The sequence below is a fragment of the Myotis yumanensis genome, unplaced genomic scaffold (assembly GCF_028538775.1).
Source record: "Myotis yumanensis isolate MYYU_CA2020_CCGP unplaced genomic scaffold, mMyoYum1.0.hap1 SCAF_14, whole genome shotgun sequence".
Classification (NCBI taxonomy): domain Eukaryota; kingdom Metazoa; phylum Chordata; class Mammalia; order Chiroptera; family Vespertilionidae; genus Myotis; species Myotis yumanensis.
The window spans coordinates 35432612-35460557 of NW_027223765.1; the positions used below are offsets into that span (position 1 = coordinate 35432612).

The window sequence follows — 27946 nt, forward strand, 5'->3', positions numbered from 1 at the left end:
GAGGTTGGAGTTTGGAGTTCTCTCATCTTGACTATGATTATGAGGATCACATATGATAATGTCTGTGAAAGGTGGTTGTAAACTGTGAAGTCAGTGGATGGGCATTGTAAATGGCACCACATTAACTATAGCGTGAACAATACTATTCCAGGGAAGTTGTCCTGTGCCAAGGCCTCTGGGGAGGTCCTGCCTTGGTCCATGGGGCTGAGATTGAACTTTAGGGCCTTAAGAAACTACATTGAAAGAAACAGGGGAAGTCCTAGTGGACTCCACAGGCATCACTTCTCTGCATATGCCAAAACTTGGATGAGGGCTGTTCCTGCCTACTATCCACTCCATGTCCAGCACCCAGTCTGGGCCACCATTGTCTCTTGCCTGGACAGTGGCATGGCTGCCTCACTGCTCTCAGCCTCTCCTCTGGGTTCTCTACATCCATTCTCCACATCACCGTGACTGGCCTCCTCACTCTTCCACTTTATGCCCTTTAATGCTTCCCATTTTTCCCAGGAAACAAACCCAATGCCCTTCCTGTGACCTACGAGTCTCTGGGCAGCCAGGCCCCTGCTTATGTCTTCAGCTTCCCTAACACCATGCTGTCCCTTACTCTCTGCTGCAGCCATACTGGCTTCCTCTCAGAGCCTTGAATGTGCTGTGCTCCTCCTGCCACAGATCCTTTGTACTTGTTAAACCTGTTTTTGTGACCCAGTCCCCCTACCTCCACTGCTTTCACCTGATCACAGCCTGCACATCTTTCAGGTCTCAGCTCAAGTTACTTCCCTGATGACCCTGCCCAGGACAAAGTGGGCCCCTCACAGCCCCCACTCTACCCCACTTTCCCTTTTATTGAACCTGACACTTCATATTTATTTGAGTGACCATTTGGTAAATGACCATCTTCCCATCCCTTCCCTCAAACTTTAAACTCTATGAGGTCAAACACTAGGGCTGCCTTAACTCACCACTGAGTCCCCAGAGCAGAGGAGAGGGTCTGGCACATTGTAGGTGCTCAATAAACACAGTAGGTGAGCAAACATCCATACCCATTGCTGGCCTCTGGGGAAAATCCTACTGGACAAGATCCAGGCTCTCCCCGGCAGTTCACAAACGGAAGGACGATGAGCTGACATCTTTGGAGCCCCTCAACCATATACATGGATTGTCTCCTTCAATTCTCTCAACTAGCCAATGAAGTGGAGAACTAATATGTCCCCTGCTTTGGAAGAAAATGATGATGCTTCTCAGAGAGACAGAGAGAACTAACCCAAGGTCACAAGCTAAGAAGGGGCAAGGACAAGTTTTGTACTCAGGTCTGGCTGACTCAGGAGCCTCTACCTCTGACCCTCCCTTGTCTTCTTACCTTTGGTTTGTCCACACCCTGTACATGACAGTTTTATATGCAAAGAGATGCATTATTAGGGGACTGAGAACTTGACCTCATGTCACAGCCATTCAGATGTTTTCTCCTTTTTGTAAAGTATATTTTTATTGATTTCAGAGAGGCAGGGAGAGGGAGAGAGAGATAGAAACATCAATGATGAGAGAAAATCATTGATCAATTCCCTCTTGCAGCCTCCCCTCCCCCCACCACCATCACTACCACCACTGGGGATTGAGCCTGCAACCCGGGCATGTGCCTTGATCAGGAATTGAACTATGACCTCCTGGTTCCTAGGTCAACTATCAACCACTCAACCATACCAGCTGGGCTGTTTTCTCCTTTGTATACTCTGGGTCCAAAGGCAGAGCCTCTTGCTGATTCTGTTCTTGCGGGGGTGACTTGACTGGCTGCCTTCAGCATATCACTTTGCAGAAGCCAAATCTGACTGACAGATTAAGTGCCTACAGTCAGCATTGGAGGTGCTTGGGGTGGCTTTGGCCTCTGGAAGGCATTGGAGGGCCACAGGATGCTGAGATAGTAGGACTCATTTGACTCAACCCCTTATTTTACACATGGGGAAACAGAGGTCCAGGAAAGGGAGGGAGTACGATTTATAACAGTAGCAAAATTACAGTTATGAAGTAGCAACGAAAATAATTTTATGGTTGGGGGTCACCACAACATGAGGAACTGTATTAAAGGGTCGCGGCATTAGGAAGGTTGAGAACCACTAAGGTCAGAGAGTTTCAAAAACAAAATGAGAAACAGAGGCTCTGGGCTTTCTGGACACTGTTGCTCACCTTTGCCTCAAGGCCTCACTGGCAAAATGGAAACTGGGGAAAGTTATCTCTACCAGTCCATTGTGGTACCTGAAATTTCACCATTAATTCCTTTGTCTTAGAGAAATTCTGCTAGTTCTCTAACAGAATGAAAATACTCTTGGATAGGTGAAGTGGGGAGAGAGATCCTAAATCATCAGTCAAACAATTTATTCATGTCGCCCCACATTCCCTCTCTTTCCATCTATATCTCCATCTATCCACTTATCTGTCTCTCCAACCATCCTTATACCCATCCATCTACCTATCCATCCATCCACCCACCCATTCATCCATCCATCCATCTACCTACCAGCCCTTTCATCCATGCAGCCCTTTTACCAGATTCTCACTGAACACCAATTCTGTGACTGTCTCTGTGGGATAAAACCATGAGTAGGTCTCAGTTTTGGCCTCTGCAGAGCCCCCAGAGTCCTGGAAGCAGCAGAGCTATGAGGCCACATTTCCCCTGCACTGTGAGGACCACACGAAGGGAGGTGTTAGCAGCTGGGCTTCACAAGCAGAAAGAATCTACTGACCCCTGAGTTCTTCATTCCAGCTCTTGCTCTGTGTGCTTGGGTAAGGCCACTCCCCTTTGGACTCAGTGCACCCATCTGTGATGTGGACAGATTGGAATAGATTCATGTTTCCCAGACGCCAGTCATTCATACACCTCCTTCCACACCTGTAGATTAGATCACCTGCACTAAAAAGTACTTAATGTCTTTATTCAAATGAGCTCACTTTTTTTTTAACCTAAATAAATTTTAGAATGAAAATTTACCATAATGGGAAAATATGGTAATAGCTGTTATAAATAAAAAGTAACTGTAAAAATAATTGTTAAAAAGGAGGCAAACTGCTAGGTGGTTAAATTCTAGGTAGACATTGCCTGTTCTTGGTTAGGAGAGAACTTAGCAAGTATTGGAGAGGTGGTCAAGTCACCTCAGACTCTCCCCTGGAGTGTTTTCCCTGCAGTGTGCCTCAGTATCATGGAGTGATGGGGGATGAGGGTCGCCCCTGAAGGGTCTGAGTATAGATGCCACTCTTGCCCAGGAGAGGAAACATTGCCCTGGAGGAAGCTTCAGTTCACATGCTGTCCTGGCCACTCCCTTCTGAGCCCTTTGCATGTGCCCTGGGCCTGACCCCTCCTGAGAGGTCACACCTCTCCTGTAGGCCTCCCAGAAGGGTCAGGAAGCCGTGAGCCAGATTCTGTAACTCAAACTGGGTGGTATCTACTTCAAATCCTGCCTGAGGAAGGAAACCAATATGGAAATCTGAAGCCAGCCCATCGGTGCTCAGCAGGCGTCAGGTGTAGCCCATCACTCGGAGGGGGCCCTGACCTTTTCCAGTTTTACCTTCGGTCGCCAGACTTCTCCACCCAGTCTCTATCACCCCTCACCCAGGGTCCGTAAAGCCCATGACGGTATAGGGTCCCCAGGGTGTGGTCTTTCTGAATTTCCCTGTGGCATTATCAGGTCTGATCAGAAAACAATATGTCTCTTAGATATGCCAAGGCCTGAAGTGTCTCACTAACTCTTCATGCCCCTGGAAGGCAGGTGATCTGGCAAATGGAGCCAGAAGGTCCGGGGTTTGGGTTACCTTGTGTTCTGATGGCTCCCCGCACGTCCTCACCTCCAGGTTTGGGGGGTTGCTGAGCCTGCTGCAGCAACATTAACATCAAGGGTATTATTTACTTGAAAAAATGCTCCATTTTGGACTCATATTTCAGAAGGATATTTGAAATACTAAAGCTGCTGCCAAATCTGTTGAGGACAGAGAAAAGGCCTTGGCTCCAGCTGGGGCCCATGGTAGGGAGGGATGGTCTTTGCAGCCCCCAGACCCCACTCCCAGCTCTGAACAGCCAAGTCAGAAAAGCCCGGTGGGGGGGGGGGGGGTTAAAAACACAGCTTTGGGTTTGCCTTAGAAAGTGCTTTTCCTCTCCAGGTAATAGGTATATTCTCTCATGCAGTTCTTGCAATTCTGATCTTCCTTCCTTCCTTCCTTCCTTCCTTCCTTCCTTCCTTCCTCCCTCCCTCCCTCCCTCCCTCCCTCCCTCCCTCCCTCCCTCCTTTCCTTCCTTCCTTCCTTCCTCCAGGCTGGTGTTCAACTAACTAGCCTGGTCAGGAAAGCCGTGTAGGTTATTTATAGCTTGTGGCCCTCTTGGTACATGCCATGGCCATACTACTTGTCAAATATTTTAAATCTTCTGTATTCAAAAATAGTTATTGAGCACACACTGTCAAGCCCTGGGACACCTCAGTGTCCAGACATGGTCCCTCCCTCAAATGCTTGTGGAGATGTACCCCCGACTGCAGTGCAAGGATTGTTGTGGTGGAGATCCAGACATGGTGGCTGCTGTGGGAGCTGGAAGAGGGTGCCCTCACATCATGGCCAGAAATGAAGCAGATATTTTGGAAAAGTTACCCAGAGAGTGAAATTCCACACCCCCGACTTTTATTAAATCCCCTATTGACCAAGCAGGGAGGTACCTGAGAGATCTTTGAAACTAGTATTCCCTCCCAAAGTGGGTTCTGAGGAATGCTAGTTTTGTGGTGTGTCAGTAGACATTACTCAAAGAAATGTTCCAAGGTCAAGGCAGTTTGGGAAATGCTGAGTCAAGGAAAAAAAATCTAAGCTGGTTTCTATGCTGCAGGACTTCTCAGAGCCTTGATCTATTTAGTCATTGCTTTCTGAAATCTATAAGGAAGGCATGAAACACGGTGCCGTGTTTTCAGGAGCCTCTCAAAAGACTAGTGCTCCCTGGTGTCACCTGGGAAACTCTAATCTAGTTCAACTCCCTTGTTCACAGATAAAGGAAACTGAGGCCCAGAGCGTGGCTGGCGCTTGCCCAGTGTTTTACAGGGAGCAGGGGGCCAAGCGAGGACTAAAACCCAGGCCTCCTTCCCTTCAAGAAGTCTCTTTAGGGTGTGTGGTTTGGGCTTTGAGTGCTAGTGGCACATGAGAAGAGTGGGATCCATGTGGGCTGAAGCAGTCCTGGAAGGATTCCTGGAGGAGGTAGGATATGAGCTGGAAAGTCTAGGGCCCCTGGTTGCCATTGACTCATGACTTTATTGTCTAAACCAGTGGTTCTCAACCTTCTGGCCCTTTAAATACAGTTCCTCATGTTGTGACCCAACCATAAAATTATTTTCGTTGCTACTTCATAACTGTAATGTTGCTACTGTTATGAGTTGTAATGTAAATATCTGATATGCAGGATTGTCTTAGGCGACCCCTGTGAAAGGGTTGTGTGACCGCCAAAGGGGTCGAGACCCACAGGTTGAGAACCGCTGGTCTAAACAGTAGTACCACTGCGAATCAGATATACACTCACTGATGCCCAGTTTGCCTGGAAAGGACTTCAGGCTGGGCAAGGCTTCCCACCAGAGAGAGATTAGTCCCTGAACTCACAAAGGATGCAAGCACTTGCAAGTGCGTTTTCCAGGTCCTCTCTTCCTGGAAGCCTTGCCTGACTGCACCTCAACCTCTAAGTCAAAATGATCTCTCACCCAAAGTCTTACCCTGGGTGTCATTTTCTCATGAGTTTTGTTTTTAGCCAGTGTGAGAGCAGAGCTGGTGGTTTAGTCTTCTTTGTCACAGTTAATGTTTATCAGGAATTCACTGTGTGCTGGGCACAGCACTCAGTGTTTCCCCTTCTCATTTACCTTCTCCACTCAGTCGCTGTTTCTAACCTCATTTTATGGAGGAGAAAACTGAGGCTCAAGAGGTTGAAGTGACTTGCTTGAGAACATGGGCCGTAAATGATGCAGAGACTCGAACCCAGGCCTTCGTGTCTCTTTAAGTGTCTGGCTTGAGAAATTGGACAGAACTGAGTCATGGATAACCTCACAAGCATCCTGCTCTCCCTGGGGTAGTGATCTGAAGCCTGGTCTCTCCTGTGTCTACAAGGCAGGAGTTGGGGCCCCTGCCCGGCAACCATGCTCCACGCTCAGCACTGTCTGAGCTTGTTGACTTTAAGAGGATCCAGGGTGTGTGCCCTTCTACACCTGCAATGTAGAAGGGCAAGAATCATAGACTGACAGCTGGCATGGCCCCCAGGCTCCCGTACCCACTGCCCCTGTGTCCAATCTGCCCAAGACCTTTAGGAGTCCTGATTTCACTCTACCTCATGTCGCTCCAGAACTTTCTATGCTGGGGGCCCGGCAGTTTTTCCACCAATTACCCCCATCTCAACCCCTCACCTTTATTTATGGACAGAAAACTTGGACCCAGGGTTCACAGCTGTTGTCCGTGTGGATGAAATTTAACAGTGGTGACACCCAAGAAGCAGCCTGCCTTGGTTTAGGCCAGGGGCTGGGGTCTTCTTTCTTCCATAATTAAAAATTCACCAGTGAAGACAGATTGCTCATCAATCTTTCATCCCAACAGTTCCCGCTGGGGAAGAAAGGGGCACCGGCCTCACTGCCCACAGCCCAGGACCTCTCGCTCATGTGCGTGAGTTCAGGGCCTTGTGTGTGGAGCAGACAGGCCCACCCAACCCGGGAAGGCCCCTTGAATATCACAGAGCACTGGATGTGACAGGTGGCCAATGCTGAGCTTTCTGCCTCCCATAACCTGAGACATCAGGAAGAGGCCCACACACAAAGGGTCAGAAAGTGAGTGTGTGGAGCAAAACAGTCAGGAGGCGTTTGAATAGCCACATGGCTAGTCTTATCCGATTGAAACTAGGGGAGATGCACACTTAAAGCTGCTAAGAGAGTAGATCTTAAATGTTCTCACCACAAAAAAGAAATGGTAATGCTGTGATGTGATGGAGGTGTTATCATTACTAAGGATATCAGATCAATACATTTTACACCTTAAACGTACACAATGTTATATGTCAGTTGTACCTCAATAAAACTGAAGAAATATATATACTGCATGTTTTAGCCAAGTGGGAAAAGTTAATACAAACAAGCGAACGGTGGGATAAGATGCTTGAGGACCTCAGCACAGGGCCAGCCTTGTCGGCAATGCTAGTTATTATTGTCGATGGTGTTGCCTCTGCCTCAGAACTCACCAACTGTTTTGGTCTGAGGATGTTAGGTAACTTCTCAGGGACTGAATTTGCTAATGGGTAACATGGGAATCTTAACAGTGCCCGCCTCAGGAAGTTGGGGTGAGGTGTGAATGAACCGGGGATCCCTTGATGTTGTAAAATCGAGTAAACCCAGCCTGACATCAGTCGCCTGCCACAGCCAGGCCCTCATGTGTCCTGGGCCAGGAGGAAGGGACAGCCTGGCAGACAGAAAAAGCACTGGCTCTGTCACTATCTGCTTGCGTGGCCTGTGCAAGCCCCACCCATTTCCTGGCCCCAGTTTTCCCGTCTGACCAAAGCAGGTACCAGAGCAGATGATTTCCTGGGTCACTTCCGACTCTGGGTTCCACGAAACCCTGCACGTGGTTGCCTCTTGTCAGGCTCGTGCTTTTCCCAGAAGAGATTTGGGGAGGGGAGCCCCCCGCTGGCCACATTGTGCGTCCTATGACAGCTGTGTCAGCCTCGTGCCGGCAGCTGTGCTCCCGGACCTCTGGGAACCTGGGCTGGGCTGTCTTTCCCAGAATGGAACAGCCTGCCTCCCCAGTGAGAGGAATTTGAAGGGTGTCTAGTGGAAGAGAACAGGCAGAGGCAGTGAGGGGGACTCAGGACCTGGGCTAAGCTCCAAATGCTGGGGGCAAGGGCAGGGGTAGGCACTGGGGGATATGGCAGAAACCTGGAGTTCAGGCCAGGTGAGCAGGACAGAGGCTCAGCACCAACTAAGAGTCCTTGGGGTAGAACTAAGCTCCTGACACTTGCAGGGACCTGGTTAGCCTTGCCTTGGGGTCTGAGGTTCCTGTGGGTGAACAGAAACAGGACCACTGTGCTAGACATCTGCCATTTGCCCCTTGAGACTCATTCTCCACCCTTTCACCCCACCTGTGCCCCAGGAGGTGTCTTGTATGCATCAGTGCCCCACTCCCTCTCTGGCTTCCTGTTGACTTTGACCAATGTGGAGCTCTGGCAAGATATAGAGCAGTGATGGTGAACCTTTTGAGCTCGGCGTGTCAGCATTTTGAAAAACCCTAACTTAACTCTGGTGCCGTGTCACATATAGAAATTTTTTGATATTTGCAACCATAGTGAAACAAAGACTTATATTTTTGATATTTATTTTATATATTTAAATGCCATTTAACAAAGAAAAGTCAACCAAAAAAATGAGTTCGTGTGTCACCTCTGACATGCATGTCATAGGTTCGCCATCACTGATATAGAGTGAGGGGGAGAAACGTTAGGGTATTTAGTCTCTCAGCTCGCTTTTTCCCTCAGAGTCACCTTGAGTTGGCTGCATGCCTTGACTACAGGTAACAACTCTGTCGAGGTCTCTTCCACGCAGCCCTCTCTGTGCCTGGGTCTGGAAACCATTCTCTCCTCCCACCCCCTTCCAGACTAGGGGTGGTAGCAAAGGAACCCTCACTTCTCCTCTCCTGCCCATGCCTTTGTCAAGATGTCCTTTATTAAACCCTCAGGACTCTGTCTGATTCATCTCCACAGCTGCAGAGCAGGAATGTTGGAAAGGGACCTTGGAGAGGGGGCAGCCGGGCTCCCCATCTAAACTTTGTCTGGAGTCTGCCCTAATCTTCTTTCCCTTGATTTCTCCAAGGGACTGTCCTGGCATTCTCCCTCCGGACTTCTCAGTTTATGTGTCTGGAGCAGGAAAAGGGAAGGGAGGGTGGGAGCCCGGGCACCTTTTGGGTAAAAGGTGAACATGCTGGGCTTCCAGGTCAAGGGCAGACACCAGAGCAGGGGCTGAACTCCAGGCAGGGGGCAGAGGGAGATGGCAGACAGGTTGGGATAGAGGAGCATTTGTGGGCCTACAGGAGTAGCCCATGTGGATCCAGCCCTGCTGGCACTCGGCCCAGAGGTGCAGCGCTCCCCAAGGGATTCAGAAAGTGAGACTAATACATGAAATCCCTTGGTTTCTAAATATTGGGATCAGTTCAAATATTAAAATTTTAACCAAATATTAAATTTGAAACAGCCAGATCTGGATCCCTGGCCACCAGTTTGTGACCTATAAAATACAAGCCCCTCTGATGGGCCTTTCTGATCTCTTTGCTTGTAGGTTTCCCACACCTGGAGCCAGACTGAAAGCAGCCCAGGAGACAGGTGAGTGTTTGAGCAAGACCCTTGGTTCACCGGGGGGGACTCAGGCTCCCTACCCATAGCTGTGGGAACACTTCAGCGCCGTTAGTGGCTCCAGAGCTGTTAGTGGTTTGCAAACCACCTGTCTGTACAGTCAACCACCCCCTATCTTCCCACCCCTGCTGCTCCGACCACCTTTCCAATACTGGAGCTCTCAGCAGCCACTCCCAAAAACCTGTGGGCCTGTAGGAATTAGGGAAGAAGAGGGAAGCTCCAAGCTGATTGGAAGCTGCAGTTTGGACATATTTCCTGCATGTATGACTTCGCCCCTTTCCAGTCCCCACAGAGCCTGGGTGTTGTCATCTTTACTTCGGTGTGATATTCCACCAAATAGAGGTGCACTTGGATTAGTAAATGTCCTTTTGAGATAAAGAGCAATGTTTCTGTGCGGACTGGCTCTCATATCAATCAATCATTCATCCTTTAGTATCTTTTAACACCATCATGGAAGTTTTGTTTGTTTGGGGAGGGGGTACTTGAGAAGGAGGAGTAATGTGCCCAGGGCCTGAGCCCAGCCTGGGAGCCTGAAGAGGCCTGTCCCCTGGGAGCTTAATGACTGTGAGTCCATCCATTTACAAATGAACATTTGGGGACACAGCCCCCCTTGCCTGGGGCACTGCCTGGGAGTTCTGCCAGTGGCCCGGGGCTCCTACTTCCCCAGCAACATCTAAGAAATTGTCCTTCACGGTGTGTGCTTGTGTGGACCTGGCTTCATTCCTAGGTGGAATAAGCTTGCTCCTGTGTTTGATAGAATAGAGCCTTCCCCAACCAGTGCCCCTCCCCATGACCTGTCATAGCACCCAAATTGCCACCATCTGTGTCACTCCTTAGGAGCAGATGAGAATGCTTTAAAAGCTTCCATCAAAATGTCATCTGTAGGTTAGTAGTGATTATTTCTAAGTTATGAGAATATGAGCAATTTCGGTTTTCTGTTTTCCAAGTTGGTTTTCTGTTTTCCAAGTTTTACGTAATAAGTATGTGTTACTTTATCCCCCAACCCCCACCCCCGAATGCTACCTGGAGTGGTCCAGCAACCCATGGGCATCCATGTCCATTGTAGAAATTGTCTGACCAGAATGGCCCCAGCAGAGAGCAGGGTTTGGGGAACTGGGACATGGAACAGGTAACTTTTGATGGAGAAGTAAAAGGTGATACTAGGGAAGGAATAAAGATCTATCAAAAGTGAATGTGGCCTCCCCCTCTGATTTTCCTGTGGTCATGAGCTAAAGAGACAAATTATTTTCTGAAAATAATGTGGACTTGGTTTGTCCCTTTGTTAAACTGCTTATCACCTCAGAATATAATTGTTTCTCCCTCTCCACACTCTGCTCCTCCAAGAGTGGGGCCCTATCTACTCTGCATTTCCAGGGCTCAGCAAGGTGGTAATTGTATGGGAACTTATATTTGCTGAGCCCCTGTCCCATAATAGGCACAGAGCTAAGGATGTGATGGGAATCTCTTACTTCAGTTCATCCTGAGAACAAGACAGAATACTTCTTCCCATTCTGCAGGTAAGGAGACTGAGGCTCAGAGAAGTGAAGCAATTTGCCCAAGGTCACAACTGGTGAGAGGCTGGATAGGAACCCATGACCATCTGACTTCAAAGACCTAATTTTTTTCCACCACATGCCTGTGAAAGCAACGTCACTTTTTTAAAAGGTTGGAAAATACAGATAACAATTGATTCACAGTTTTACGTCGTTGCCACAGGGTTTTATTCCTCTTTTTAACTATCTATGCTTGCTCTGACATGCTAGTACATTCTTCTCTAGGCTGTCACACCACTGTGGCTCTTCTCAAACAGTCAGTGCGTCAGTGAGAATTTGCAATCCAGATGAGCAGGCGGAGGATCACCTGGTAGGGTCAGGTGGGCCTTGTTAGCTCATGTGCCTGTGAGGCATACACCAGCCCTGCCTCCTCCCAGCCCTGCACACCCAGTGCCTCATGTTGCCAGTGAGATCAGAAGGTGGAACAGGACATCTGGGCTGGATCTGGGAGCCATCCTGGAGTCGTCCTGTCCCCATAGACCCTGTCCTAGGGTAGTGTGGTGTAATGGTTAAACTCTTGGTGGAAGAGCCAGGCAAAACTGCATTTCAGTCCTGACTGCTTCATTCCCAAACTGTATGGAGTCTTGGACAAGTGAGTGACAGTACTTCTCTGTGCCTCAGTTTCCCAATCTGTAAAATGCATACCCACTCCATCGAGTGTTGTGATTATAGCCAGACCACCTCCTTCCCTTCCCTTTCCTTTCTAAGTAACCAGGCTCTAACCTGAAGGGCAACTTTATCATAGCCAGGGATGGATATAACTTTCTGGCATTGACTATAGCCATATAACGTAGGTTTTCTTTGTTCTTCCTTTTGTATTTTTTTTTTCGCTTAAAGTATTACAAAGGGTATTACATAAGTGTCCTTTTTTCCCCCCCGCCCTTGACAAACCCCTACCCTCCCTTACCCCCCAGTGTCTTCCTTTTGTATTTTTTTAAAGATGTCTAAAATTACTACATAGATTCTAGGGAGCTTTTAATATGTGTGATTAGAAGTTGTTACACCCCCAACGTGGCATAACTTTATAGAACATTTTAGGAATTTAAAAAATTTTTCTCTTTCAAAATGTGAGTAATCAGTAATTCCACTTTTAGTGAATATTCCCTGAGGAAATAGCCCAAGACACATACTAAGATTTACCTACAGAGATGTTTAGGGAAGCATTGTTTTTTATCAGTGAAAAACAGGGAACACCCTGAGTGCAATAGCAGGGATTGGGGATGCCCTCATGGCACATGTAGATAGTATAAGGTTCTAGGCAGCCATTGTATACGATGGTTGAGATGAATTTTTTTAAAATATATTTTATTGATTTTTTACAGAGAGGAAGGGAGAGAGATAGAGAGTTAGAAACATCAATGAGAGAGAAACATCGATCAGCTGCCTCCTGCACATCTACTGGGGATGTGCCCACAACCCAGGTACATGCCCTTGACAGGAATCGAACCTGGGACCTTTCAGTCCCCAGGCCGACGCTCTATCCACTGAGCCAAACCGGTTTCGGCAAGGTTGAGATGAATTTTTAATAACGTAGGGGGAAATATTCAGATTCCAATGCTAAGTGAAAAGGCAAATTGCCAAAACTAATCCTAACTACATTTTTAAAAATAGATAGAAAGGAACATAAGTAAGCAAAGTAGAAAAAGGAGAGAGAGAATGAGAGGGTGGGGAAGTGTGGGAGGGTAACAGGTAAGTTATTTTCTTCTTTGTGCTTTTCTGCATTTTCTATATCCCACAGTGGGATGTTCACTGTGTATATTATTATCACAAAGAGTAGTTATAGTTAAGAAAAATTCTCTGCCCCCACCATATGCATGTATGTGTGCCAGTCAGCAATATATAGTGGCATTTTCCACTCAAAAGAGTTCTTTTTCTCAAAACGTTTTTTATCCAAAGCCAATGGCAATGTCATGTGGTCTTCCATCCCTAGAACTGTCTTTGGGGTCTGTATTAGTTTGCTAAGGCTGCCATAACAAAATACCACAGACTACGTGGCTTAGGCAATAGGAATTTATTTCCTCACAGTTCTGGAAGCTAGAAGGCCAAGATCAAGATGTTGGCAAGTGTGGTTTTTTCTGAGGCCCTTCTCGTTGGCTTGTAGATAGCAACTTTCTCCCAATGTCCTCACATGTTCTTCCCTGGTCTGTGTTGTCTATGCCCTAATCTTTCCTTCTTATAGGGCCATCAGTCATATTGGATTAGGTCCACCCTAATGACCTCATTTTACCTTAATCACCTCTTTAGAGACTGTCTCCAAATACAGTCACATTCTGGGCTACTGGAGTTAGGGCTTCAACAAATGAATTTTGGGGTCACAACTTGGCTCATAATAGGGGCAGCCTGCCTACTTCTGGTGACTGTGGCTATCTATTTTGCAGAGTACTGAGCTTGAAGCTTGAGTAGGAGCAGGGGAATATAGATGAAGAAGACATTGTCCCTGCCTAGAGGTCCCCAGGGAAGTATAATTCAGATTCCTAATGCAAGGAGTATACCCCCCTCTCTCCAGCAAGACCCAGAGAAAAAGTATAACCCTTCCTAGCTTAGCCCATCCATCACCAATTGGCTGCTGAAGGTTAGAGCAAAAGAGTTCAGTCCACAAAAATTAATTTTACTAAAAAACTCTCATGTACTTCTACTATGCTAAGTAGTGAGGTAGCTATAAATAATTAAATCATTCAAATGGACTTCAAAAATAATTTTTCTTAGCATCAACTCAAAAACTATTTTGATTTATAAAATCAATGGTGGAGAGAAGGAATAGGATGAGCAAGTCAGGTATGGAAAGTGTGGTTTTTGGGTTAGTGGAAGCAATGCTGATTATGTCAGTGGGTAATGAGAGAAAAAGTTACTGAGCGTGATAGGGAGAAGCTGATGCAGGCATCCAGTGGCAAGCAGGCACCTTAGATTTAAGGTGAAAGGTAATAGGGAGCCATAGCAGGTTCTTGAGCAAAGGTGGAACAGAATGAGAACAGAGCTAAGAGAGACTGCAGCAGAAAAATCTAGTGAGGAGGCTTTGCAGAAGTGCGGGGATGAGGTACTAGATATATAAATGGCACTCCAGAGGAAGATTTGGGAAGATGTTATTAGTGCTATTTCATTTTTCTGGGCCTTTGTCCATGCCTTTTCCTCTAATTCACCCCCAACCTGGTAAACTCCTAAGCACCCTTTAAGGCCCCAATCATGGAGCCTCTCTGCCCTTAAGATTTTCTTGACCTCCTAGGAAGTCACTCCTTCTCTTGGGCTTCCCCCACATTAGAGCACTGGCATACTATATTATGGGGATCTGACTACACATCCTCCTGTTTGCTCTGGACCTCACTCAGCTGAGAAAAGGCCACTGGCCTGAGACCCAGTGTTAGGGCGCAGGCTGGGTCCCAGGACTGAGCCCAGGATCTTGGAGTTGTGGAGGGGTTGGATGATTGAGAAAACCTGGCCCCACAATGCATGGCAGCTTGGTTTCAGCATTTTCCTCTGATTCAGCAAAATCTCTTTTCTCGGCACCTTTCCTGGAAAACTGACAATTGATCATTATTCCTAGAGATTTGCTTGGTACTCACTTTTTATTTCTTGCTCAAATGTCCTGGGACTTCCTGACCTGGTAGAGGTTCACACAGGAGTAACCTAAAAAACATGTGATGGGTCTGCTCCATCCACCTCTCAGATGACTCTGGGACACAGATCAGTAGGTATTAGCGTTCTCCCATTCTGCAGATAACAAAACTGAGGCTCACAGAGAGGAGGCACTTGTCCAAAGTCACACAACTCAGAAATGGGAGAAACAAGACTAAACCCAAGTAAGGAGTTTCCATGTCCAGTGCATTTTTCTCAATCGTGTTTTTTGTCTTTAATTTCTTAGTAACTTTTGAAGTAAATGGTCTGCCACATTTTGCTTTCAGAGCATCTGTTTGTTACCTGCTACCAAAGTATGTTTTTTATAAGGGTTTAAACTGTATAGCCCTATTGTGATTCCTTCCACATCTATGTAAATAAGCCTATATCAACCAGCTGCAAAACAAGAGATTCCACGAGATATTATATCATTTGTATGAAACCTTTCCCTGCACCTGGCCAGTTTTCTTGGCGGCATATATTTATTCATTTGATAAATATTTATTAAGCCGAGTACTGGGAATACAGCAGCAAACCAAGCGGCTGTGGTCCCTGTCCTCAGAGAGCTGCAATTCTACTAAGGGAGATGGATGATAAGCAATTACAGTCACGTATAATACGCCAGAAAGGCTCTCAGGGAGAATAAAGCCAGCGAGAGGAGAGAGAGGAGGGGAGGGGCTGGAGGGTGGGCAGGGAAGACCTCTCTGAGGAGGTGGCCTTTAGGACAAGAATGAAAGGAATGAGAACCTAGAACATTCCAGGAAAAAGGAAAAGCATAGCACTAAGGCAGGTAAAGGCTTGGGCTTTCTGGGGAATATGGAGGAACCAGGATGGCAAGAAATAGAGCAGGGAGCAAGTGGTAGGAAGTGAGGTCAGGAAGAGAGGTAAATTGTCAGATAGTGAGGACTTTGCTTAATTTCCGGTGGGATGGGGGCATGTGAGAACTCAGGCAGGGGAGTGACTTGGGCTGGCTTGCCTTAACGGAAGCCCCCTGGTTACCTGCTGCAGTCCTATCTCATAGCTTTCTGGAACTTCCCTACCTAGTTCTCAGTATCTTCCATGAGCCCCTGGGAGGGGCAGTTAGGAGAGAGGAAAGCACATCTCTTGAGCAGTTGCCATGTGCAAGTGCCCTGCCTGGAGCTTTGTGGGCACTACTTCACTTGAGACTTGTACCACTTCTGAAAGGGGTGGGCATCACTCTCTCCATTTCACATGCAGGCAGACTGAGGCTCAGAGAGGCCAGGTAACTTACCTTGGATGACCCAGTCAATAAGCACCCAGAGCAGGATGGGAAGCAGTGTCCATGGGACCGCAAGCCTGAGTCTGGAGTCTGCCTCCTGCTGCCCGGTGTGCATGCCCTCAGGTGTGGTCTGTAAGGCTGGCATGACATTGATACTGAGCTAGTCTCTTAGCTGCTCCTTTCTCCTCCATTGTCTTTGCAACCCTAGGGGCCTACTCTCCTGAAATGCAGTTCACATTGGACTCCACTTGGGGAATCCCTTGGGCAAATCTTGGGAAAGCCCAAGGTCCTAGAAATGCCCCTAAATGAGGCCACTCAAAAACTAAGCAAAGGGCCCTAGCCAGTTTGGCTCACTGGATAGAGCATCGGCCTGGGGATTGAAGGGTCCCAGGTTCGATTCCGGTCAAGGGCATGTACCTTTGTTGCAGGCACATTCCCAGTAGGGGGTGTGCAGGAGGCAGCTGATCGATGTTTCTCTCTCATCGATGTTTCTAACTCTCTATCCCTCTCCCTTCTCTCTGTAAAAAAATCAATAAAATATATTCAAACAAACAAACAAAACTAAGCAAAGAAAATGAGCAGCTTTAAGAGTCCAGAGGACAGAACTGATTGGTCAGGGCTAGAAGGAAGGCTTGGGCCAGAGCCTAGAATAGTGGAATCTTTTCCTAAGGATAGATGCATAGATAAATAGATGAGAGAGACATAAAAAGGAAAAAAAGGGGGGACAGGGAGAAACAAAGGAACCAGGAATGGTCAGAGAGGGTAGGCTGAGTCACAGCTTTTTCCAGACCTGTAATGAGTCCATTGGGAATGTGAGATGACATCAGAAGCAGCACAGTGTGGGGGGTTGAGAGGGAGGGAGCTCTATGGGGTCATTCACTGTCTGGCCATGAACTCAGCCATGAACAGACCAAAGGCACTGTAGTGTCCCAGTGATAGTCACCTCTCAGCCCTGAAACATCAAAAGATGCTGAAATTTCAAGTGAGTTCTGCTGTTCGTTATGTTGTGAATTTTATACTGATTCCCATTAAAACAAAACCAAAGACCTGGTAGGCAAAGGAGTTAACGCTCATAGGGTTCACCTTCAGCTACCTGGAACTCCCTCTGCAGCCCCTCCCCTTGCATAACAGTCAGAGGGCCTTCCTCCACGCTGTCCAGTGACATTTTTGTGTTGGCAAATGGTTTACGTCCGCCCTCACCAATGACCTTTAGTTATATGTTCTTTAATTTAGTTTAGTTCTTTAATTTTCTACCTCATTTTACGCACACTTGCGAAGATCCCAGTTTCAGTCAGCCAGGCCTGCCAAGAAGGCTCGTAGTAGCAGGACTGATCAATGCCGGGAGGCTGCTTGCAGCTGCCAGAGCCGCAGTCCTGGGTGGGGGTTGGCTGCGGGCTCTGCAGCAGTGGCTCTGTCCGCCTCTGATGCTGGCAGCCAGAGCTCCGGACAGCTGCTCGCCCTGCAGAAGAGCCCAGGCCACCGGAGAGGTTTGCTCCTCTGTCAGCGCTGGCCCAGGACACACTTAGAAAGGTAAGTGGGGGGCTGCAGGTGCTCTGGACAATGGAGACTGGGAAGGAGCCATGGGCTCTGGGACTTCTAGAAAAACAAAGCTGATAAAGCTGTTGCTGCTGAAGTTGAAAGAGGAAATAGCTCAAGAGCTATTCCTGGTGATTCTATGAAGTAGCAGCAGGACTTGGCTCTGTCTACACTTGAGGTGGCCCAGAATTCTGGGGAAGGAAGGTTGCTATTGGCTTGCACCCAAAGCAAGGCGGTTATAGGACTTCCCCGAAGGGCCTGCGCTCCTTCCCTCATTCTTTGCCAGGACCATATACATGCCAGGCTCCCTGCTGGGTACCAGGGGGTTTGAGGAGCACTAGAATGAGGTCTCTACCTAGAAATACTCCTAGTCTTGCCAGGAGGATGGTTGTTCAGATAACCGTCATGTGATATATGAAAGGAGAGGGTCTGTCCAAGTCAGGAAGAGGTTAACTGGAGTGCTAGAGAGTATTTTTCAGATAAGGGACCATTTGGGTTGGGTCTTGAAGGATGAGTAAGAGTTCCTCAAAAGGCAGCCAAGATGTTATGGACATACAAAAATATAATAATGTGTGGTAATGGGCTCATCAGGCCTGAGCAGAGGCTACAGAAAACAGAAGAGTCCGATAGGGCCATATCATGAAAGGCCTCAAATGCCAGGTAAAGGAGTTTTGACTCAGTCCTGCAGGTATGTAAGAGGCACTGAAGACTTTAAAACAGTGGTGTGACGTGGTCATTTTTGCATCTTAGAAAACTCAATCTACCATAGCACGGACAGGGTGAGGAGAAATACAGAAAGATCCTGAAGAGAAAAACGTGACCTCAAAGTCATGGAAGCCAAGGCTTTAGACTGAGACCGTGCAGTCAGGAGGTGGGAACAGGAGGCAGCACTGTTCTTTTCTGAGGTTGAGTGGCAAGGCTGATGAAGGATCAACTGTGAGGGAAAAGGAGCGCACTGGGTGGGCAATAGGGCCTCTTGATGAGAGGGGAGATGAGGGAGAGAGGAGGTAATGAACTCAGGAATATCTCTGGAGGTTCCTAGTCAAAGCTGGATTCCTATTACTCCACATGTGGACACGGAACTTGTGATATCAGCCATCAGTCAGACAGCAAGGTCTTACCCTGCACCTACTGTGTGCTTAGCCTCATATTGGGAATCATATTGAGTACAAATATGAAAGTATGTCACATCCCCACTGTGGGCATATTTTCCAAATATTGAAAGGGAATGCAACTGTGCAGAGCCTAAGCTTGAAGTTGGGCATTTAGAATGACCTCGTGTCTTGGCTAGATGCCAGGAGACCCTGGACAGGGTGGCAGAGGGTCAGGGGAGGGGTGAATAGAGACTAGTTAATTGAGCATTGCCTCTGCCCACCATTGACCCTTCTTCTAGGAGGCCAGAGATTCTGCTTGGCTTTAGAAAAGACCTTAAGGTTAGTAGGAAGCCCCAGTGCTGGCGGTGTGGGGGATCTCCCAGGTCAAAGTCACCAGAACAGACAATTCCATTGTACTGTGCTGGGCATTCCCCTGTCTGGACATATTCAATCCTCACACAAGAGGATCAGAGAGGCAAATCATCTAGCTAGTGTCACACAGCCAGTGCATAGAATTGGGTTCCTGCCCAAGCCTGGCCAACTAGGGTGTAGGGTTTCTCCTCTCCCTATACTAACCACCACACTAGTGGTGCACTTCAGTCTCTGGGTGAATTGAGACAGTACATTTAAAAACAGTTGGAAATTCATCCCAGAATTATCAAAATAGAGGGGTGTGTGTGTGTGTGTGTGTGTGTGTATAGAATCCTTCATCATACTTACATTTATTGAGCACCTACTATGTGCCAGGCCTTGGGGATATAACAGTGACTGAGACCGACATTGGCCCAGCCCTCAGGGAGTCATGGGTGGGCATATGGGGAAGGCCTTTTACATAGCAGATATGTACAAACACAAGCACACACATAGGCATGCCTTGGTGTTCTAAACCAATGTTAGGAGGATAGACACATTCACCTCACCCAGACACACACAAATACATGCCCCCATGCTCACACTCACAATACCCACAGCTTCGTGCACACCTGTTCACCCACAGGAGTTACCTAAGGAGAGGGATCTAGAACTATAGCCTGATACGGTAGCAGGAAGATTTGAAGTGCCGCCTGCCCTACTTCTCCACAAAGGCCATCACAGGATCTCAGTGCAGGCTCCTATATCCATCCCCCTCCTCCCACCAGTCACAGCTGAGCTCCTGGAGCTAGATGGTGCAGACTGCAGCTTTGCCCAGGGACTTTGCTGAGAGTCGTCATCACCATCTGTTAAACATGGGCATAGGCACTTGGTGTGCATCATCTCCTATCACCTTTACTCCAGCCCTGGAGGTTGTTACCTCCATTTTATAGGTGAGGAAACCAAGGCTTTCAATACTGGGGAAGCCAGACAAAATATACCTGGGAACTTCAGTCTGCAGCCTCTCCTGGGATCTCCTGTCTAGGGTCTCATTCAGCTCGAGTGACAGCCTGGACTTGAACCCTGAACTCCTCCACTGGACACAGCAGCCCTGTGCTAGGGCTGCTCAGGATGACCTGGATGCCAGGGGCCACCTTGGACAGTGGAGTCCTAAAGTCTTTCCTGTCACTTTCTGAAAAGCTGAGACTTCCCGGAACATGGGCACTTCTTTTCCTGACACTCCAGGCCTGGTTCCTGGAGTCACTGTCCAGTTTCCTTCCAGCATGGCCCCTTTGGGCAATGACTTATCGGGTGAAAAGAAAGGACTTTGAACCAAACAGAGAGGCAGAAGGCTACTGCTCAGGGTAGTGATCAGGCCAGCTTTGCACTCCCCACCCCACTCCAGCCTGTCTCTCCGCCATACACTGGGGGTAATAATTGTATTCCACATTGGGTCCTTTTGGGTGTTAAATAAGTTTGCACGTGTGAAATACTTAGCCCAGAGCTTGCACACAGGCCAGCACTGTTGTTTTGTTACTATTAGCATCTGTCCATCCTCCCACTAGTGATTTCCTGTGGGCCTGTCTGGTGGAGGAGTCAGTGTGGTATGCTGTAGAGAGATGGGGGAAGCTCACTTTCTAATGGGGGATGGAAGTATGAATAAACAAGGGTGCGTTGATGTGTGTGTGTGGGGGGGGGGGGGGTGTTTCCTCATCAGACAGGGTGAGAAAGGAGATTCCAGGAAGAGGTACCAGCAGAGGCAAAAGGTCAGGGCAAGAACAGTCAGATGCACTGGAGAAACTAGACATGGAACAGGAGGAGCAGGTTCTAATATCCACAGGACCCAGACACATGAGCTAACTGAGAGAAGCAGGCTGGGTATAAGACAATATGGAGGGGTGGGGACTGTGGCCAACTGGAAAGTGCTTGCTGGTTCTGGGGGAAATAGAACTCAGCTCTAAGCAATTGTTGTTGCGAAGGAAAGCTGGCCCAGTATTGCCAGGTCTTCCTGGTTTTTAAGAGATGCCAGGAACCTAGGTTTATATGTGAAATCTCATAACTTTCAGACATGGGGCCAACACTAGGGAAGCCAAACAAATTATACCTGGTGACTGTAATCTGCAGCCTCAACTGTAGACCCTAGCAGTGGGGTGGATGGTGAGTGGTGGCACCAGAGGAAATGTAGCTGTGGTTCCAGACTCTACTTTGTGCCAGCAGGCTGGGTCTGCCACATAGGTGATGCCTAATCCACACTTGCTCTACAGATGAGTCAGGGAATTTGGACTTTTATCTGGAAGGTCAGGGGAGACTCTGAGGTTGGGTGCAGAGGAGTGAAGTGATGGGAAATTTGTCTTATGGCTATCACTCCACATGCCATAGGGAAGCTGGCTTGGAGTGGGGCAGATGACAGGCAGAGAGGCGGGTCAAGATGCATAACAGGAGTCCAGGCAGAAGGTCATACTGCCCAGGACCAAGACTATTGGGTGAGAGGAGAGGAGTCCAATCTATGCAGAGGTGAACTTGGAGAGTGCAGGAGAGGGGAGGCCAGGGTGTCTCACCAGCTCCCTGACCCACCTGGTGACCCAGTGGTGATTCTCACTAAGTTAAGGAATTGGGGATGAGAAGTGTGCAGGGGCAGTAAGAGGAGGGATGATAAGTCTGGTTTGGGCCAAGTTAAGTTTAGATGCCCATGGGACACCCAAGGAAAGATGTGTCACTGCCAAACATGCAGGTCTCAAGAGAGGGAAGGCTGAGGACTCAAAGTTGCATCCCCATCTGGCTCTCACTGGCTCTCCAGGGACCCCTAAGATCATTGTGCTCTGTAGTCTTGAGTTGAGAAGTTTATTTCTTGGGTTTTGGTTTGTGTTTTGTTCCTAGAAAGGCTGAAGAGGGAGAAGGTGGGTTAATCCTTAGTGCCAGAACAGATATCTGTGAACACATCAACTCTATCGACTCTCCCCACACACACCCCATGAAGTCTTCCAGGTTTTTAAGAGATGCCAGGAACCTCACATCTCTGTTTGTGGGGCAGGAACACATGGGTTACTCAGGCCCCATGGTTACTACATAATAATACCTTATTCCCAGAAGCCAGTCTCTGAGCCCAGTGTTTTGAACTCTTGCAATGGGATTTTACCTGCCCTTGAGAGAAGAAAAGGATTTGCTAAGCAGATTGATGGGTTAACAAGCCGACTTAGGAAAGCAGGCTTTTAGCAGCAGCATTTGCATTCCAACAATGAGTGTACAAATTATAAATGACTTCTTGTCTATTTTTAAAGCAGTTTTAAGACTTCTCATCTGCTGTCAAGAGTGTCACTGAGTGTACCAAGGATATTCCCAACACCGCTGTGCGCCTTAGAGAGAGAGAGAGAGAGAGAGAGAGAGAGAGAGAGAGAAAAGGAAGGAGAGAAAGAAGGAAGGAAGGAAGCAGAGAAGGAAGGAAGGAAGGAAGGAAGGAAGGAAGGAAGGAAGGAAGGAAGGAAGGAAGGAGAGAAAGAAAGAAAGAAAGAAAGAAAGAAAGAAAGAAAGAAAGAAAGAAAGAAAGAAAGAAAGAAAGAGCATTGATTTCTACTGGTTCACCATAAGAATTTTGCAACACCTGACTATTTAGTCAGGGGCACTGACCTCTTTTCCCTTAGATAAAGGAGGGGAGGAGGGGGAACGTCCAGCCCCGGGCCATATAAGGCTCTGAAATCATTTGGTCTGGTCCTGCCAAGGCATTAGGGATGAGTTAGGGATGAGTTAATTAGATGTCTGACCAAATATAGCAGGATAATTTTTAAGTTGATAATTTTGTATGGCCCAAGAATGATGTTATAAATATCCAAATGGCCCTTGGCAGAAAAAAGGTTCCCCACCTCTGCTTTGATTGTCAAATATCAAAATGACAACAGCCAGCACAGCAATAGCCATCTGGTATGAATGGATCAAAATTACACCTGTTTTGTGGGGGTTTTTTTGTCAGATTTGCATAAATTATATTTTTTGGTGTGCCACAGAATTTTAGTAATTGGTTTATGTGTGCCGTGAGATGAAAAAGGTTGAAAATCACTGTATTTAAGAACTAACATTTATTGAGCATCTGCGAAATACACCAGGCACTATGCTAGGCATTTTAGTGTCATTTAAGGCTCACAGTGGTCCCAAGAGAGGTAGCTGTTTTGTCAATTTTTACAGAGGAAAGGAGGCGAGGCCCAGAGACAGTGCTGCCAGTGCAGATATGCTCAGCTTGCAAGGACCAGGCCACCCCGGTCTGAGTTCTTTCTAAATACACCTCATAGTGGTTTCTCACTAATTCAAGTTTCTGTCACTTGACCAGAGCAGGAATGGTCTGAAATTATAGCTTCTCGGGATTTGGAGAGCTGGGGCGGGGGGGCTGAGGGGAAGGAAAAGGTGGGAGAGGGAGCTAAGTCAAGAAAAGAACTTGTCCATCCACCCATTAGTTCAAACAGCATAAAAATGGAGAAGGAGGGAATCTCTGAAGGAAAGTATCAAATATGACCTGGTTCAAATCCCAGCTTTGCCACAAGCACCCCTCGGACAAGTCCTTACTCTCTCTGGGTCTGTTTCTGCATCTGCAAAGAATAGAGTTTGTCCTCCATATCAGCTTTCCCCACCTACAGTCATTTGTCTTGTGCTTCACAATTTTCACCATATCTGAAAACCACCTGCACTATTATCCACTTATTCTTACTTTTATCCATTCATCGTTTTACTTATGCTATTTTAAAGATAAACTTTATTATGCAACTTAACTGGGATAGAAATCACTTGTCAGTCATAGAAGCTAACCATCAAAATAAATACCAAAAAATATATATTACGATGTTAAATTCTACCCAGCTTTTGTGGCCTGAGGTCTGCTCCCCGTCCCCACCACTCCCATCTCTGTCTCTGTTAGAAGGGTAGGGGTTCAGCAAGTGCCAGCAGGTGGATGTTAAAGACACACTGGCTTTGAGCTGAGTCACTTTTCCTGGAAAGAACCAGCACGAAGAAAGGGAGCTGGAACCCCGTTTCCACATCATGGGGCAGCGGCGTATAGTGCCTCCTGAAATTCCCTCCCCAGCAGTCTCCAGGGTCTCCAGGGTCTGAGGTCATGCTCTGCAGAAAGCCAGGCCAGATGTGATTCTAACCCTGCTGGCACTGACAGAGCCTGGGGAAATCTGGGCTTGAAAAGCCCACAGCAGGGCACGAACAAGGACAGGAAGTAGGCAGGATTCCAGGACAGCCCCCTTTTCTGTGATGAGGAGGTGAGTGTGCTTTCATGCTTCCTCCCTTTTGGTGGGGCTGGGGAGGGCAGAGCCGCTCCAAGGGGCTTCAATCAGCAGTCTCTCTGCCGTCTTGGATTGCTGCTCGAGCCTCGGTTTCTTCCTCTGCCAGGTGGGAAGGACATCTTGAAGCCCCTCAAGCTTGCCTTGGGTCACCTTCAGGGTGGGGCAGCCTGTAATCCCTGTAATCCCATATTAATGAATTTATGTGCCCAGGATCAGGCTTAGTGGGGAGAAATGGAAAAAACTAAGCAAGCTCCTCTCCCTCTCTGGGAAGCTAGGGGGAACCGGCAATGCTCATAATGGAGTCAGAGTGGTGCTAAATCCCTCATCAACCCTGAGCCCCAATCAGACTCCTTTGGGCTCAAACCAAGTTCTGGGGTTGTGGGTCCCCTCTGTGGCCTTCTCTGCTGTCGTGTGAGCGTGTACGGTACGTGCGTACATGCATACGTGCATGAGTGGATTTTCCCCCTCCGTGCCTCTGATGGGGCCTTCCCTACTTGGCTTCGCTCAGCTACTGGCCTTAATGAGGAGGGAGGACAGGGAATGGGAGGGAGAGACTTAGTCTGAGCCACTAAGAGCAGACAGAGAATGTTAGATTAAAAGAATCTTAGAGACTTCATAGTGTATTGTTACTCCACAACCAGGGTTCAAATTATGAACTCCATTTCACAAATGAGGAAACCGAGGCCCAGAGAGGGAAAGGTCTAACAGCCCGTCTGGGGCAGAGCCAAGCCAGACCTGGGCTTCCTGACTCTGGCCCAGGCCTCTCGACCTGCATTATTCCTCCTCTCAGAGGAGCTGATGTGGGTGGCTTCCGTCAGAAATGCCTGCCAAGTGGGTGTCCATTATATGGGCCTTGTGCTCGGGGTTTGATCCAATTAGACTCTTATCTGTGCTAATGCTAAACATTTCAGGAGCATCTTTGCTCACACTCACCTCCAGTCGTGGCTTCTATGGACACCTTCCCCTAGAGGTTGTAGCCACTTTCACTGTCCTTTGCCAAGCTTGACATACAAAATCTCACCAGGGCAGGCAGGCAAGGCTGCCCAGGCTCCCAGCACACATAAGAAGACTGCTCCCCCCTTCCAGGGTGTCCTCTCTTGTGTACCAGGATCTCTTCTTTCAGAGCATCTGGCTTGTGCAGGCTCAGAGTACATCCAGGTCTTGGAATCTGGGGTCTTGTCTGACTACAGGATGGACTCCTTAACTGCTGGATAATGAGTCACAACTACAGACCCAACCTCTCTCTGGGGGACTTCTCAGTTTTGCCCTGCCCCTCACACTTCATCTAGTCTCTGTCTGACCTCCATCTGTTTTCCATGGTCACCCTGCTCATTCCAGCTCATCTTCCCAGGTCCTCCCCAACTTTGCAGGGAGGGAAGAAGTTGGCTTTCTGGTGAGTAAGGTAACTGTTGTTCCCCAGGCTCCCCTGAGACAGTTGCATGCAAGCCTTCAGAGCCCCCTGTCCAAGTCTGAGCCAGAGTTGGCACGGGTTGGGCCAAGAGCAGAGAGAGGGCTGTCGATCCTGCTGATGGAGAAGTAAAGCACCAACCCGTCTGGAGTTTGAAACTAGAAGCTTGTGAGTAAAGCCATAGCCGACGCCACTAATGCCACCGAGCCAGTTCCCACCATGAAAGGGCCTTTTGTTTTACTCCCTGGTTCCTGGGTGAGCAGTGATTCCATTTTAATTAAATACTCAGCAGCTGAGGTTGAGCAAGCTGCCAGAGCCCTCTGCCCCCGGGCACAGGGGGAATGACAAAGGAGAGGTGAGGGGACCCCACCATGGCTGGAATTGAGAGCAGGAGCAGTGGAGAGCCCTGGGCAGGTAGTTCTATGCTAGTCAGCATCTGGTTAATGTTCAGTACAGAGGAATTCATCCTGCAGGATGCCAACCTTCCTTGGGTGTCTGGTTAACGGTACCTTCAGGGACATACTTGGAAAAGTAAACCCAAGGACAGGAGGAAGATATTTTTTTATTTTGCACAGGCCCAGGAGGGACTCAGGGAGGGGCTGATGGAGGGCTGTGCTGGGGTGGCAGCCTTTCTACCCCCTGCCGGCCCCAGCCCCTCTGCTCTCTGATACCATCTTCTCCACCTGCCACATGCTGGCTCCTTGCTCAGAAACAGTCCACTGTTCAGCAAGACAGCATAGACAAAACTCTGAATCAAGAGACCTGAGGGAAAACTCAGCCCAGTTACCTTCTGATCTTACCTCTACCTTGATCCATGTCATTGAGGTTCAAATGTCTCCTCCCCGAGAAGCCCTCCGAAATCTGGCTTAACTCCTACCACCCCTCACTCTGTGTTACCCATCATGCTGAAATCATCTTGTTTGTGTATCTGAATTCTTGTGTGCTGGCTGTCTCTCCTCTGTAGAATGTAAGCTCTGTGAGGGCAGGGGCTTGGTCTACTTTAGTCACTCAGTGTCTGGCACAGATCAGGGTTAAATGAATGAATACACTTAGGTAAAGTGTATTCTGCCTGATGGCAAAGACTCCATCTAAAAATGTGACATAGGGTAAAAGTCCATTGTGAACACCCTGATTCTGGGGCTAATCAACAGAGTTTCACTGAACCCCTGTCTGGCTCTGTACCAGTCTCTGTGCTGGGCAGTGTTGGGGTACAGAGATGAAGCCAGCACCATGCCTATCCTCAAGGGGCTGTAAGTCAAGGGGAAGACAGACACAGAATCACAGTTCGGTGGGATACAGCTGTAATGGAGGGGAGACTCTTGGAGGATCTGACAATCAAGGAGGATGAGCAAGGGTCCACCTGGCAGAGAAGAGCCCACAGTTAGAAGTAGAGTGTCCGAGAGGGTGGAGCCAGTTCTGAGAACCAAAGGTGAGACATGGCAAAGCCTGGAATTAGACGGTAAGTGAAGATCTGTCTCTTAAGGGGCTTCAAATGCCACACCCGGGCTCTGACTGCAGTGGGAAGCCACTGAAAGTTATTCAGCAAAGTCAGTGTCCCAGCAGAGCTGTGTTTTAGGGAGATGCCTCCAGCAGGAGCTTGGAGTGTGGACTGAGGCCCCAGAGGATGCAGGGCCTGCCTTTGCTCCCTCTGGGGAAAGGGAATATGATCCCGGACACTGGGGCCACTCTCTGAGGACGATTGTAAGTGCAGGCCTCTGCAGAGGGTCTGGTGGTAATGCAGGGGGAGGGGGATCACTTACCTGTTATAAGATATGCTTCCCTCTGGAAGGGATAAATGTCTTCCTAGATCAGAGGCCAAGAGGGCAGGTACCACGTCAGTGTTCCCTGGTATGATCTCTAGGCCTGAGACTGCAGGTCATCACCCTGCTTAGTTTGTTCCAGGACTGAGAAGCCACCTCGGAAATGTTATCCTCTTTTTTAAATGCATGTTGTGCAGTCAACCAACAAACACTTATTTAGGGCAGACCAGGTTTTTGTTTGTTCATTTGCTTGCTTACTTTTTGCTTTGTTCTATTCAACCACAGATTCTCCTAGGATGGGGAGTGAGGGGACCTGCATGGGCAAAGGCTCAGAGGTCAGAGTGAGTTTGGAGTAAGTTGAAGAAGAGGTTAAGGATATTTTCTTTTAAATCTCTGTAGGCTTGGGGTGGAGTTCTCTTTCTCTCAGTGAACAGTTGGGAGATGTAGAAACACATTTCTTTGTGTCCATCCCACATTTTTGTCATTTAAGAACAAAATTGTGTCATTAGGCTACATGCCTGATGACATGTAGATCAAGGCCCTGTCCTCACTGTGTTGGCCTTCTACAGGGGAGAGATAGTCAGCACACAGGAATTCAAATAATTAAGATAGGCTATCTCTTCATCTTGATAACAATCCATGAAGTAAGAACTGTAATTACCTCCATTTCACAGTTGAGTAAGCTGAGATGCAGAGAAGGTAAGTCGCTTGCTCAAGGTCACACAGTTTGGAAGCAGAGTAAC

General features: G+C 48.0%; 1 protein-coding gene across 1 annotated transcript in view; it reads left to right on the plus strand.

Moving 5' to 3' along the window:
* The window catches only part of ATP2B2 (ATPase plasma membrane Ca2+ transporting 2), a 369370-nt gene that overhangs the window by 66323 nt on the left and 275101 nt on the right, over nucleotides 1–27946 (plus strand). The window contains exon 2 of the mRNA XM_070433633.1: nucleotides 9306–9349. The gene's annotated coding sequence lies outside the window, so the exon portion shown is untranslated. The remainder of the gene's footprint in view (nucleotides 1–9305; nucleotides 9350–27946) is intronic.